Below are 15,246 nucleotides of genomic sequence, written 5' to 3'. Positions count from 1 at the left end.
CCCATGGAATGAGAAGTGACCAGGAGAGAGGCCCGAGGAGACAGAGCCCTTGAGGAGTGGCGGCCGGGGGAGAGCACAAAGTGAGACAAATGTCCAGGTGAGGTCCACAAGCCCTGGAGTAGCTGGAGGGTACCAGGGGAAGGAAAGAAGGAGACACTGAGGAGGGAAGAAGAGTTGACCCCAGGAAAGGAGAGGGTGGAGGAGGAACAGCTGGGCAAGTCCAGAAGAGGCCAGAGGGCAGAGAGGAGCCCTGCTTTCCTGGGCCCAGCAGCCCGCGGTTCCTTGGTTCATAGAACCAGCCTCTTCTTCAGGTCCCCAGTGCTTGTGCTGTCATTAGTTCAATCTGCCCACCACACTAATGGGGACTTAGTCCTTTAGCTGGAAAGAGCCCTGTGTCCAGGAGGGGCTGGCAAGGACAGGCAATGACTCCTCTGCAGGTTGGGTCTCAAGGGATGGAGTCTTGTCCCTTAGCCAACTCCTATGAAGTACAGGTGAGATTCTGGAACCAATTGGAAATGTTTGGTTAGGATGTCTTTGGGAGAACTCTCAAGGGCAGTGGTGGATTGGAATCCTGGCTTAGCCTTTCACTGGCTGTGGGAACTCACACAGAAACAGTACCCTCTGGTGGTCTCAGTTCCCTCTTCTATAAACTGTGATGAACGGTGCCCTTCACCACATCTGACCCAGAACAGCCACCCAATAACACTCACTTTCTACGTTCCCCTGTCCCCGTATTGGTGTGGGAATCACACCAAGTGGGCATCAGACACAATGTCCACTGCTCAGGACAGACTAGAAGTCGTGTCTAGAGACCTTCCCTCATAACTTTGAGAGGCAAAAGACCTTGACAACATTGGGACTATGAAGTGGGCAATATAGAGGGTGGAGAGCATCTTGCCATTGAAAAGAGGCAAGTAGAGATCTCAAACATGAAATACAGCCTCTAAGGCTGGGGTTGTGGCTCAGTGGTAGAGCATTTGCCTTCCATGTGTGGGGCACTGGGTTCGATCCTCAGCACCACATAAATGAATAAAATAAAGATATTGTGTACATCTGAAAAAATAAAAATAAAAAAAACTCCCTGGAACAAGATGCCAGTCCAGCCAGCATGCTTTTTTTTTTAATATTTATTTTTTAGTTCTCGGCAGACACAACATCTTTGTTTGTATGTGGTGCTGAGGATCGAACCCCGGCCACAAGCACGCCAGGCGAGCGCGCTACCGCTTGAGCCACATCCCCAGCCCCTAAAAATTTTTTAAATATTAAAAATAAAAAAGTTTAGGGCTAGGGATATAGCTCAGTTGGTAGAGTGCTTGCTTCGCATGCACAAGGCCCTGGGTTCAATCCCCAGCATCACAAAAAAAAAAGAAAAAGAAAAAGAAAGAAAGAAATACAGCATCTAGAAGGTTGCCTTGATGAAGAGTGAGCCACAGCCTGAGCTGTGTACTGAGCACAGAATGATGGAGAAGGGGAGGCTTGGAAGGGTGATGCTTTGGGGTGCTGGTCATAGTTGGAGGGGAAGCGCCTACATAGGGTTTGTGTGGTGGTGTTTGGTTAGTGGCACATTTCCTAAGCATAGGGCCTCATAGGGGAAACAAGGGCAGGAAGGGCAGGACCACGGGGGGAGATCTAGGTGTCCTTAGCAGGGAATCTGGGGCCAAGTTTAGTACAGGACTGGTCAGGGGATGGCAAGAGATAAAGAATCTGCCAAGGGAACTGCCTGCCAGATTCCCTGTTAATAACCCCACTTTTGCAGTGGAATGTGGTGCAGAAAGCCTTTCCTCAGGAGGGGTACAGCAACTATTCCCAACTTCTCACCTTATGCCTGCCCTGGGCCCACACTGTGACCATCCATTTCATCCCCTGTAAAATGGGAATAGTAGCCACTGATCCCTGCCTGGGATTAGTGTTGTACTCATCTTGCACATGAGGAAACAGGTTGAGAAAGATCACACAGCAGAAAGCAGCGGGGCCTGAGCCCTGTGCCGCTCACGGCTCCTTCAACAGCCAAGACAAATCTCAGCAGCCTTCCAACGCACTCACCTGTGGACATCCTGCAGGCATGGGGTCTGCAGGGACACCAGGAAACCAGCTGCTCTTAGAGGCGATACGTTCAGAGCCAAGTGGGCAGAATCGGGGGGCAGATGCCTCAGTGTGAATCACATTTTCTGTGGGTGAGTTGTTTTGCCTCCTTTCTTTTGTCTGAAAAGTAAGATAATAAAAATGACTGACTACAAGCCGAGTGCAGTGGCCACACTGGTAATTCAGCTATTAAGGAGGCTGAGGCAGGAGGATCTCAAGTTCAAGGCCAGCCTGGACAATTTAGCAAGATCCTGTCTCAAAACAAAAATTAAAAAAAAAAAAAAGAGGGGCTGGGGCTGGGGCTGTAGCTCAGTGGCAGAGCACTTGCCATGCTACAGTGAGGCACTAGGTTCGATCCTCAGCATCACATAAAAATAAAAATATAAAATAAAGGCATTCTGTCTATCTACAACTACCAAAGAAAAAGAAAGAAAAAAAAAAAAAAGACAGGGCTTGGGGTGCAGCTCAGTGGTAGAGCACTTGCCTAGCATGCTCAAGGTCCTAGTTTCAATCCCTAGCATCACAAGAAAACAAAAAATAACTATATACATGTTCACTGTCCTGGTCATTAGTCCCAGATAAATAGCACACTGGAGGGGAGACACAAAGTCTTGAAAGGGAAGTTGTGAGAAAAGACTTGTGGCCTGAATGCAGAATAAAAAGGCAGTGACTGGAAAGACTCATGATAGAAATGACTTAGTAACTAGAAATCTTCAGAAGGGGCCTGGGGGGATGAAGATGATCCATGAAGGCAGGAAAAGAAAACCTCAAACATTGTGCCTTAGACAAGGTAGAGCACCCAAATCTCAGTGAGGACCACAAAAGCTGGAATCACACTCAGCATGAGGAAAGTATTTTTCCAGTCTCACAATGCATTCAGCTAAACACGTTTTTATTTGCTCCAGGAAACTGAGGGTTCTTTATTCATTCTGTAAAAATTTTTTTTTCTTTTTTTTTTTTTTTTGTGGTGCTGGAGATTGAACCCAAGGCCCTGTGCATGCAAGGCAAGCACTCTACCAACCAACTGAGCTATATCCCCAGCCCCCACTGTAATATTTTTTATTATTGAGAGAAGAATATTTCTTTCCTTTCATGAAAGAGAAATATTTCTCAGTTACTAAGTTGAATATGAAGTTATAAAAATCCTCTGGCTCTATGTATTTGAGTAAGATTCTGTTCTCAAGTCATGAAGGTCAGAGTGAGGAAGGATTTCGGATTCCAGGCACTGCTGGTGGGAATTTATTGGTGCAGCTGTAGTGAAGGACAGATATCAGTGATATTTGCTAAACCCTTATAAACCTTTGTCCCAGTAATTCTACTCCTAGAAATTTATCCTAAACAAACTCATGTTCAATCATACAAAGATATATATAAGGGGGGAACCAAGAGAATCAGGTGCAACACTTAACAGTCGCAGACCATCGACCTTAGAGAAATTCCAATTGTCTTTATCCTGCCAGGTCATGTCTGTAGGTGGCCGGGGAAGTCTCTAGAAAAGGGGATCATTGTGATCATGTTCCATTATTGGCACTCTGAATATGTGTGTCAGTTACTGGAAGAGAATCCTGATGTCACTGTGGGTCCCCAGGTGAGGCAGCGCCACTTCACAGAGAGAGTCCAGACACCCGTAGGATCTCAGTTGTGTAAAATAAAAGACTCACGCCTCCCATTTGCACTTAGGCACTAGTTCCTCTTTTGCACAGCTGGATATTTGCAATTATGTTCTGTGTCGGGCAATCTGCAAAATAATAAAACAGAGGGGAAGAAAAGATTTGTATGAAGTTGTATGAGTTTGGACTCTAAAGCCAGACAGTCTGGATTTTGTATGCTAGTCCTGCTGCTAATGAGCTGTATGGCCTCGGGAAAATCACTTATTCTCTTTGTGCCTCAGTTGTCTCATCTGTAAATGGGTAAAATAACAGTGCTTATTCCATAGGTATGGTAGGTTTAATAATGCCCCCCCAAAAGACATTCACTTACTCATACCTGGAACCTGTGAATATGGTACCTCACATTGTAAAAGAGACTTCACAAATGTGATGGAGTTAAGGATTTTGAGATGGGAAGATTATTCTGATTTTTCAAGTGGGCCTGATAGAGTCACAAGGGTCACTATAAGGGGAAAGCAGGATGATCATAGTGGATAGGAGATGTGACCATGGGAGCACCAGGGTGGAATGAAGTGAGGAAGGGGTCATCAGCTGATGCAGGTGGTCTCTACAAGCAGGAAAATACAAGGAATCAGACTTTCCCCCAGAACCCTCAGAAGGAACATAGCCCTGCTGCCATCTTCATTTTAGATTTCTGACCCTGGAACTGCATGATAATAAATGTGTGTTGTTGGTGGCACTGTCGGCCATGTTTGTTACAGCAGACACAGGAGACTAGTAGGCATATTGAGGATTCAGGAGTTAACACACGTAATTGCTTAGAACAGTGTGTAGCACATAGTGAGTGCTTCATAAATGCCTACTTTTATGTGACTCATAGGACTACTTTTTTTTTTTTTTTTTTTTTAGTACTGGGGATTGAACTCAGGAGCACTCAACCACTGAGTCACACCCCCAGCCCTATTTTGAATTTTATTTAGAGACAGGGTCTCACTGAGTTGCTTGGATCCTTGCTAAAATGCTGAGGCTGGCTTTGAACTTGTGATCCTCCTGCCTCAACCTCCTGAGCCTCTGGGATTACAGGCGAGTGCCACTGCACCTACACAGAACTATTTTTAACAATAGAAAATTGGAACAATCCAAATAACCAGCAGGAGTGGAAATTCAAATCTGCATCTGTGGAACTGCAGCAAATCAATGAGGCCAACTGGAGCTGTTTCCCGGTGCAGAGCTGATGAAGATGGTAGCAATGGTGGTGGTGGTGGTGGTGCAGACGCTTTTCAAGTCCTCCCTCGTGTCAGGCACGGAACTCGGCATTATCCCTGCATCACTTCTGTTGATCCTCATAACATTATGGGATAGAAAGTTCTGTCGGTCTGAGTCCAAGCAGGTGAGAGAAACCATTAAGTGATTTAAACAGGGAAAGTTTAATTATAAAAAATTATTAGCCCCAGGCTGGGTTTGTGGCTCAGTGGTACAGTGATAGCCTAGCACATGTGAGGCCCTGGTTTGATCCTCAGCACCACATAAAAATAAATAAATAAAGGTATTGTGTCCAACTACAACTAAAAAAATTAAAAATATTAAAGAAGAAGAATTATTAGTCAGGCTGGGCACAGTAGTGCATGCCTATGATCCCAGCAACTGAGGAGGCTGCTGTAGAGGGATGGCAATTTTGAGATCAGCTTGAACAACTTAAGGAGACCCTGTTTCAAAATAAAATAAAAAAGGGTGAGAACATACAAGCACAGGCAACACCTTTTTCAATACAACTCCTAAAGCTCAGGAAATAATGCCAAGAGTTAATAAATGGGATGGCATCAAATTAGAAAGCTTCTGCACAGCACAGGAAACAATGAGGGAGACATGATTAATACTAGAATATATAAAGAACTCAAAAAATTTTATACCAAAAAAATCAAATAACCCAATTAATAAATAGGCAAGTGAATTAAACAGACATTTCTCAAAAGAAGAAATACAAATGGCCAACAAGTATATGAAAATATGTTCAACATCAGTAGTGGTTAGGAAATGCAAATCAAAACTATACTGAAAAAGCCCTGGGTTCGACCCCCAGTTCCAAAAAAGACCAAACCAAACAAAACAAAACAAAAAACATCAAAAACTACACTGAATTGAGCGCAGTGGTGCACACCTGTAATTCCAGTGGCTCAGGAGGCTGAGACAGGAGGATCTGGGGTTGACCACACCTTCCAATCCTGAAGCTTGAGGCTCTGACCAATCACTGCATTTCGTGGTGACTTGGGTGATGTCTCAGCTCAGAAAGCAAGGAGTGGCCCCAGGTGTGGGCGTCACCTGCCGGGTTTGAGCTACACTCACCTGTTCCTTTGTAATCCTTCCCCTTGCCTCATTTGAATGGCTTCTTCCCAATAAAAGGGTTCAGCACGTGCTCCTCTCTCTCTTTCTCCACGGACCCCTAAGGTCATAGGAGGCTTCACAGGACCCAGAGAAAAAGGTATTTCTCTGTGTGGTTATTTCATGCATCCAGCTCACCTGGAGTGACCTTAAGTGTTTAGTCATGGAACTGGAACGTGACAAAAGCCAGCCTCAACAACAGTAAGGTGCTAACAACTCAGGGAGGCTCTGTCTCTAAATATAATATGAAATAGGGCTGGGGTGTGGCTCAGTGGGGAGCACCCCTGAGTTCAATCCCCTGATACCCAAACAAAACTACTCTGGGATTTCATCTCACACCACTCAGAATGACAGATATGAAGATATAAATAATAATAAATGCTGGAGAGAATGTGAGGGAAAAGGAACACTTTTACACCATTGGTGGGATTGTAAATTAGTACAACCAATGTGGAAATCAGTATGGAGGTTCCTCAGATGACTAGGCATGGAACCACCATATGACCCAGCTATATCACTCCTCGTTATTTATCCTAAAGAATGAAAGTCATGGGCTGGGGTTATGGCTCAATGGTAGAGCGCTTTCCTAGCATGTCTGAAGCACAGGGTTCAATTCTCAGCACCGCATATAAATAAATGGCTAAAATAAAGGTATCATCAACAACTAGAAATATATATATTTTAAAAAATTTAAGAATTAGAGTCCTCATGCTATAATGATACACACATACCCATGTTTATAGCGGCAAAACTCACAAGAGTCAAACTATGGAACCAGCCTGTGTGTCTATCAGAGTAGAAAATGTGATGTATATACAATGGATTTTTATTCCTCCAAAAATAAAAATGAAATTATGTCATTTTCAGAAAAACGGAACTAGAGACCATTATGTTAAGCAAAGTAAGCCAAACTTAGAAGGTCAAGGGTCATAGGTTTTCTCTCATATGTGGAAGCTAGAGAGGAAAAAGGAAAAGAAAAATGGGGGGCAGGGATCTCGTGAAAATCAAAGGGAGATCAGGAGAGAAAAGGGACCAGGAGGTGTAAGGTGTGTGGGGGGAGTGCTGGGGAGTGATACTGGTCAAACAATGTTTTTACATCGTGTGCATGTAGGTATATGTAACAACAAATCCCATCACTATGTGCCACTATGATGCACAATTAAGAATTTGGGGGGCTGGGGATGTGGCTCAAGCAGTAGCGCTCGCCTGGCATGCGTGCGACCCGGGTTCAATCCTCAGCACCACAAACCAACAAAGATGTTGTGTCCGCCGAGAACTAAAAAATAAATATTAAAAATTCTCTCTCTCTCTCTCTCTCTCTCCTCTCTCACTCTCTCTAAAAAAAAAAAAAAAAAAAAGAATTTGGGTGGGGGAGTTAGGGAGGTAGTGTGGTGGTAGAGTTCCCTTGGTTCTGTCCCCAGTAACCACCCCCAACGCGCGCGCACACACACACACACACACACATACACACAAGAATTATTAGCCAGGTATGGGGTGTGCACCTGCAGTCTCAGTTACTAGTGAAGCTGAAGTGGGAGGGTCACTTGTGCCGCAGTCTTGGCTGGGCACAGAATCACGAGCCACCACACACCTTGTAGATTCAAACAGCAATTCTTTATTCCCGAACTCACACCGGCCTCTACACACGTTCTCGGGAAATCCCAGTTCTGCTGCCGCCCAATTCACCTACCCCACGAGGCTTTTTTCCTAATACTTTCTGAATCTCAGGAGAACTCAACGGGAATTCAAGGATCGGGCATGCCTGAGGCAGCAGGATACGCCCTATTCCCCCGCAGGGTACACCTTAAACCTGGAACTTCCCTAAACCCAAGTCTTAAACCGGGAACGCCTTAAACCCAAATTATCCTAAACCCTGATACTTCCTAAAACCTGATCAGCTCTAAACCCGGATCCGCCTTGGTCCTTGAGCAAGGTCACCTTACATGCAATGTCAACAGCGAAATTCCAAGGCAAGTCCATTTAACATGGGGTACGCTGGCAAGGAAATTTCGATGCGTCATTCCTACTTGGCAATGGCCCTCAGCACACTTGTGCTCCTGAGTTTGAGACCCACCCAGGCAACAGAGTGACACTTGAGTCTCAACAAAACAAAACGAAAAATAACCAGGTCTGAAATTAAGACTCTGTTGGAGCAGGAATGGCTGGGCTTCGTAGAATAGCAGAGATGTTGCTGAGGTGCTGCACTGTCCGTGGAACTTGCTAGAAAACCATCCTTACAGACTCTGGGAAAAATTGTACACGGGAAAAGTGTTCCCACTAGACACCCCCCACTGCTCCCAAGGTGGGTGTGGGGCGCTGGAGGGAGCAGCTGCACTGACTGCTGCTGGCCACAGTGCCCTGCAGGAGCCTGGTGCTGGAAAAGCTGGCCTAGCTTCAGGGCTGAGCTGGACAAGCTGGCCAGGCTGAGAGGAAGGCCCCAAACCAGAAAGCAAAACCTTTCTCCAGAAACGTCTCTCTACGCCCTCTTCTGGCAGGATTTCACATTGTGCCTTCTGGCCAAAGAAATAGTTCAGATCCGCATTCAGAGCAGGCATATTTGGGGTTGAGAGGTAATAAATAAATAACCAGCACAGAATTATTAATTCCACTTTATAGATGTGGAAACTGAGGCTCTTGAGAGAAGAAGCAGCCAGCCCAAGGTCACTACACAACCAGTGCTAGGAGAAGCAGATTGGCAAAAATTATCTACAGAGGGCTGGAGTGCAGCCAGTGGAAGAGTGCTGGCCTGGCATGCAGGAGCCCTGGATCCCCAATAACACACACACACACACACACACACACACACACACACACAATCATCTACGTTACATCATTGTGGTAATATTTCTACCAACCATAAACCTGCACGGAACACTCCTGAATCTGGAGGGCTAACCACCACGTACTAGCATTTGCCTGATTTACATGTTTTTGGGTTGAATGCACTAAATTTCTGTGATTGTAGGCAAAACAAAACAACCACCAAACAGTGAAATATTGGCAATTTAATACAGTTCAACCTAGTATTTGCTTCTATGATATGGTGTGTGGAGTTTTTACAGTGAATGTGAGTTACTTTTATAAATGGGAAAAGCTATACATCTGTATACATACATATATGTTTTATATATTCATACAATTTCATTACATATACACTGTATATATACATTATATAATGTATTTATTATGTATATTTGTTTTGGAAAGGTCTCCCTCCAATGTCCTTTGTAGTGGTCTTTTTCTCTGCAATAAAATAGAAAATCTAAGCTTAGCTAGCAAGGATTCAAAGACTTCAGGGAAAAGTATTTGCTGTTTAACCCACTGGGAGAGACCAAGAGCTACTGGCTCATGGTCCCTGCTTTGTTTGTTGATGACTTACTATAGGAAAAGCCTATCTTATTTTATGCTTATTTTATGAGATTTGAGTCATAACACAGAGAAGTTGCTACTGAACAATGGTGAAACATGTGCAGCCATTACTTTTAGGAAGTATTTGAATGACTTAGACTCTGTCCTACATCTAAATGTCGAACCCCCCCCCCCACACACACACACACGGAGGTGATGTATGTCTGAGACATTATTGATGCCAATACCCTGATCTGCTCATTGCACATTGTATTGAAATGCCACACTGTACCCCATAAATCTGTATAATTATATGCATCAATTTAAAATATGTATTAATAAAATAATTTTTTAAATAAAATGCTTCAGTGTTCTTACATGCAAAAGCAAATCTTCAGGGCTTGCTGTGGCTGTGATAACTGCAAGGTGCTGATGTTCCTGTTGTCCCATGTCACCCAGGGTGGGACTATAGGAGGACCAGAGCTTCTGCTGCCTGGTGCCCCTGCAACATGTCCAAGTGGCTCTGACTCAATGTCAGGGGCACCTACTTTCCCATTCCCTGGCAGAGGCTGTGCTGTGACCTGAAATTCTTCCTGTGCTGCCTGTTCCAGGGAGACTCAGATCTGGACTCAGGCAAAGAAGAAACAGGTGCTCATTTAGTTGACAGAGATTCCACCTAGTCTGAACCCAGACTCGACTACCAGAGACATGGCAAGCTGGTTATGAGCAAAGACCTTGTCAAGGAGAGAGTGTCAGAGGGAGCAGGATTTTACATCACCATGTTCATAATACTTGTAAAGGACAAAATTAGAGAAGGAGATGTCACGATGTCACCAGTGTCTGTGCAGCATGTGCTTCAGTGCCAGGGAAGGGCCTCAGGCGGGTGGTAGTCACATGTGTAGTAGTAGCTCCAAGGTTGAGCAGCCCGTCAGCATCAGCTCCTCCTACAACTGGGAATGAGGACCAGGCCAAGTTCTGCTGCATGGTTTCCAAGGGGCTGCTCATTACCCAGCAGGGCAGGACCAGTGGCCCAAGGAGAAAGCCAAGATTTGCAAGAAGCAGGCGGAGGATTGTTGCATCAGGCAACATAACCAGTCAGGGTCTTCCAAGTGAATTTAAGCTAAATAAAGACACAGACACAGAAAGTACCTTTTCTTTGGGTTCAGTGACCGCTCCTCAGCCTCAGCTACCCCAAAGGGGGCAAGCAGGCAAAAAGAGAGTGAGAAGCATGTGCTGGAATTTTTATTGGGGAGAAGCTATTCAAATGCAGCAAGGGGTCAAGTTTACAAAGGAATAGGTGAGTGTAACAGAACCCCTCTGGGTGCCTCCTCATTCTAGGGCCATGCCTTGTTATTTGAGTGAGGGAAGAGCCCTAGTCATGAGCCATGACCTACCGCGCCAGACTACAGTGATCTTTCAGATCCCAGTGGTGCATCAGGACTTAAAAGTGCGTGCATTTGGAGTGGCTCCCCACAGGATGTGAAATGTGGTATTGAGAGCTGAAGAGAAGATTAACCTTTTCCTAAGATGCAATGAACCATTATGTCCAGGAAGCGTGGTCATGAGAAGAACTTGCTTTTGATAATTTCTCTTGAAATCTGGGTGCAGATCCCTTTTGCTTCTGAGGTGGGTAGTGAGAGATGGGCCCAGCTCGCCAAAGCTGGGTATCCCCATGGGCAGGAGGTGCAGAGACTGGTGGGCTAATTCTGGGGACCTTGCTCTGTTTTTATCAAGTGCTACACGGGACTGAGGCAGGATGCTCCCAGCTAGTCCCTCAACCCTTAAAGACCGTGGAAGGACAGGATTCTTGGTGTCATGTACACAGTCTAAAATAAGCAGCCTGGGCGTGGCTGGCAGCAATTAGCAACACCCATGTGAATATCCAGAGTCCTCAGGCTCCGGGTGCCCATGGTTACTGCTTGAGTTCCTGGCCCTGCTCCTCAGGTCAGAGGCTCTGCTCTGCCTTCAGGGGTGATGGTTTGGCAGTTTCTCTACCTGGACAGAGGCTCCTGATCAAGGTGGCCCCACATTGTCACAACTTCCTGGTGCCCACTCTGAGGCTAGTTGTCCTTCTGTCCTGGCCTGATCAGCCAGGAATAGCCAAAGCTTCTCAATGTAGTTTTCAGGAGAGAGAATTTTTTATCCTTTGTGTGTGTGTGTCTGTGTGTGTAAATTACCCAATGTTTATACTTTTCAAAAATGCCCAAAAGTTGGGGGATGGGGATATAGCCTAGTTGGTAGAGTGCTTGCCTCACATGCACAAGGCCCTGGGTTCAATCCCCAGTGCACACACACACACACACACACACACACACAAAAAAAAAAAAAAAAAAAAAACCAGCCCAAAAGTACTGGGCACAGTGGCACATGCCTATAATCCCAGTGGCTCTGGAGGCTGAGACAGGAGGATTGCAAGTTCAAAGCCAAATTCAGACCCTGCTTCTAAATAAAATACAAAATAGGGCTGATTCAATCATTGCATAGTATATTCATGTATCAAATTAGCCAGTCACTCATTGTATCCCATAATATGTGCAACTATTATGTGTTAAAACATGTAAAATAAAATAAATAAGCAATGGTGAGCGGAGAAACTGGGACCCACATGGGCAAATCTGACTATCCATTACCGCAGGCAGGAGATAGGCTGTGCTGAGATTCTCCTGTGGGTTAGGAGGATTTGGAAGTTAGAGGGGGTTTGAAGTGAGCCAGTTGTGTGTGTAAGGGTGACTGAAGATTAGAAATAAAAATGAAAAATTTTCAAAGCAATGGAAGGAGAGGAAAGAAGGAGCCAAGAGAAAGTAAAGGTGGGGCCAGGTGTGGCAGCCCACACCTGTAATCCCAGCAGTTCAGGAGGCTGAGGCAGGAGGATCACAAGCTCAAAGCCAGCTTCAGCAACTTAGCAAGGCCCTAAGTAACTTAGTGAGACCCCCATCTCAAAAGAAAAAAATAAAAAGGGCAGCCAGGCACTGTGGTGCACGCCTGTAATCCCAGCAACTCAGGAGGCTGAGGCAGGAAGATGGTAAGTTCAAACCCAACCTCAGCAAATTGGCAAGGCCATAGCATAAAAAAAAAAAAAAAGGGCTGGGTATGTGGCTCAGTGGTTAAGTGCCCCAGGTTCAACCGCCAGTACCAAATGAATGAATAAATACATATAGATAAATGGATACGGCTGGGGATGTGGTTCAGGGGAGGAGCACCTCTGGGTTTGGTTTCCAGTACCAAATTTAAAAAGTAAAGGTGGGAGGTTTGGGAAGGGAGGCTGGTGGGGAGCTGGGGACCCCTCAGCACAGGTCATTTCTTGGTGATTGGAGAGGTTGGGGTGTGGCCCCACAGACTGGAAGTCCTTCAGCCTCCTACCTCTTGTGTCCCTCCCTGGGATGACTCTTCCCGTCTTCCCATGTGCAAGTCCTAACATTTCATCACTGTAGACACCACCGCCCCCAAGAAGCCTTCCTTTCCTGGGCCTGATTTCTGGGCACCAGCAGTCATGAGCATGCATCCCTGACACAGTCTGCTCCTGCCATTTTGTCAGGCAGCCTGGTGACTACTGGTGATATATGAGGCATGATGACTAGTGACTACTGGTGATATATGATGCGTGGTTAGGAGCAAGTGAGCAGGCGAGGGCCTGAGAGTGGTACTAACAAGGCTCTGCGTGACATCACCGAGCAGGAGCCATGTATTTGCCTCTCAGTACTTGGGTCCAGGGACACTAGGTGCTCAGGTTAGCCATCTCAGCTCCAAGGTGGGCTAGCCTGGGCCTGTTGATTCCCCCTCTAATCCACTTACAACATTGCCCCCTAGGGAAGTGACACTGTCATGTTGGGTGTCATGTTGGTCCCCTGCCCCTGCTCTGGGTCTCCAGGCTGGCCAGCACCCCAAGGCCCTGCACCCACTTCTGCCATTCTTCCAGGTCCCCAGACCTCCAGACTCTTGGGCAAGTTACATTACCCTTCAAGCCTCCTTTATTCTATAACATGAGTATAATAATACCTTACCCAAGTGCATGCCCTCGCCTCAATCAACATGGTCGCTAGAATCAACTGTCGTGTCCTCTGTTTCCCTGAGGCAAAACCCTTCACTTGTCTGCCTGGCAAACTCCTATCCATTCTGTGAGGCTCAGCTCAGGTGTCTCTTGCCTTTCCCTAGCCCTGCCTGATCTTCAGGAGAGGGAATCACTCTTGTGCCCCCAGACACATTTCACAAGAAAAGGTCCCTGAGACTTTGATTAAGTTAGTACTCAGTGCTTTTCCTGGTGACGGTCCCCTGGGTAAGACATTACTATACCCATTAGACAGAAGAATCAAGGCTTAAAGTTACATGACTTCCCAAGTGCACTCAGCCATTAGGTGCGGGTATCAGGATCAGAGCTGGAGGTTCACACTGCTGGGTAGAAGCTAATGAAAAGTTTCTTTAGCTCTACTTCAGGACCTGAAGCTGCTGAGGAGAGGCTGGCACTTTCTCTTTCCATTCCTAGCATCTTCTCCATGTTTGGCACACAGTAAGTGCTTAATAATGCTTCTTTTTGTGTATGTGCATATCCTTTCTTTTACAGCTTTATTTTTTTTTTTAAAGAGAGAGTGAGAGAGAGAGAGAGAGAAAGAGAGAGAGAATTTTAATATTTATTTTTTAGTTATCGGCGGACACAACATCTTTGTTTTGTATGTGGTGCTGAGGATTGAACTCAGACCGCACGCATGCCAGGCGAGCGCGCTACCTCATGAGCCACATCCCCAGCCCATCTTTTACAGCTTTATTGATGCACAAGAAACTACAAGTATAGTTGGAGTTGTGGCTCAGGGGTAGAGGGCTTGCCTGGCATATGTGAGTCATTAAATTTGACTCTCAGCGCCACATACAAATAAATAGATAAAATAAAGGTATTTGCCAAATACAACATATATTATATATTTTTTTAATAAATAAATAGATAGATAGATAGATAGATAGATAGATAGATAAAAATAAAGGTCCTCAACAACTAAAAAATAAAATAAGAAAGAAACTGCAAGCATTTGAAGTTTGCAGTTTGATGAATTTTTGACCTAAATGCCCAGTCCTGAATCCAGTGCCACAATCAGGCAATGAGCACAGGCTTCTCCCCAAAGTTTCCTTTTGTAACTACTCATTTGCTGCCATCATACATTAGATTTTTCTCCTCTCCTCCTCCTCCTCTTCCTTCTTCTTCTTCCTCCTCCACTCTACCACTGAGCTACATCCTCACTCCTTTTTATTTTTTATAAAATGAAAGAGGGTCTCACTATCCTCAAACATGCAATGCTTCTGCCTCAGTCTCCCACATAGCTGGGATTATAGGTGTGTGCCTCTGCACCCAGAAAGTTTTCATTTTTTGAGGATTTTCTATAAACGGAAGCAAACAGTATGCATTTTAAAAAGCTAGTTTCGGGTCTGGGGTTGTAGCTCAGTGGTCAAGTGCTTGCCTGGCATGTGAAGGCTCTGGGTTTCATTCTCAGCACCACATAAAAATAAATGATTAAAAAAAAAAAACTAGTTTCTTTGTACATACACAACAAATTAATTTAAAAAAATAACTATGGGTAAATGTCAGAAAGATCAGGAGAAGGGGGGCTAGGGTTGTGGCTCAGTGGTAGAGCGCCTGCCTAGCACCTGTGAGGCACTGGGTTCAATCCTCAGCACCATATAAAAATAAATAAAAAATAAAGGTATTACATCCATCTACAATTAAATATATTTTTAAAAAAAGATCAGTAGGGGCTGGGGATGTGGCATGCGTGCTGCCGGGGTTCGATCCTCAGCACCACATACCAACAAAGATGTTGTGTCCGCCGAGAACTAAAAAAAA

This window comes from Spermophilus citellus (genome assembly GCF_964194105.1).
Source record: "Spermophilus citellus genome assembly, chromosome: 2".
NCBI classification, from domain to species: domain Eukaryota; kingdom Metazoa; phylum Chordata; class Mammalia; order Rodentia; family Sciuridae; genus Spermophilus; species Spermophilus citellus.
Note: the sequence above shows the minus strand (reverse complement) of the source record.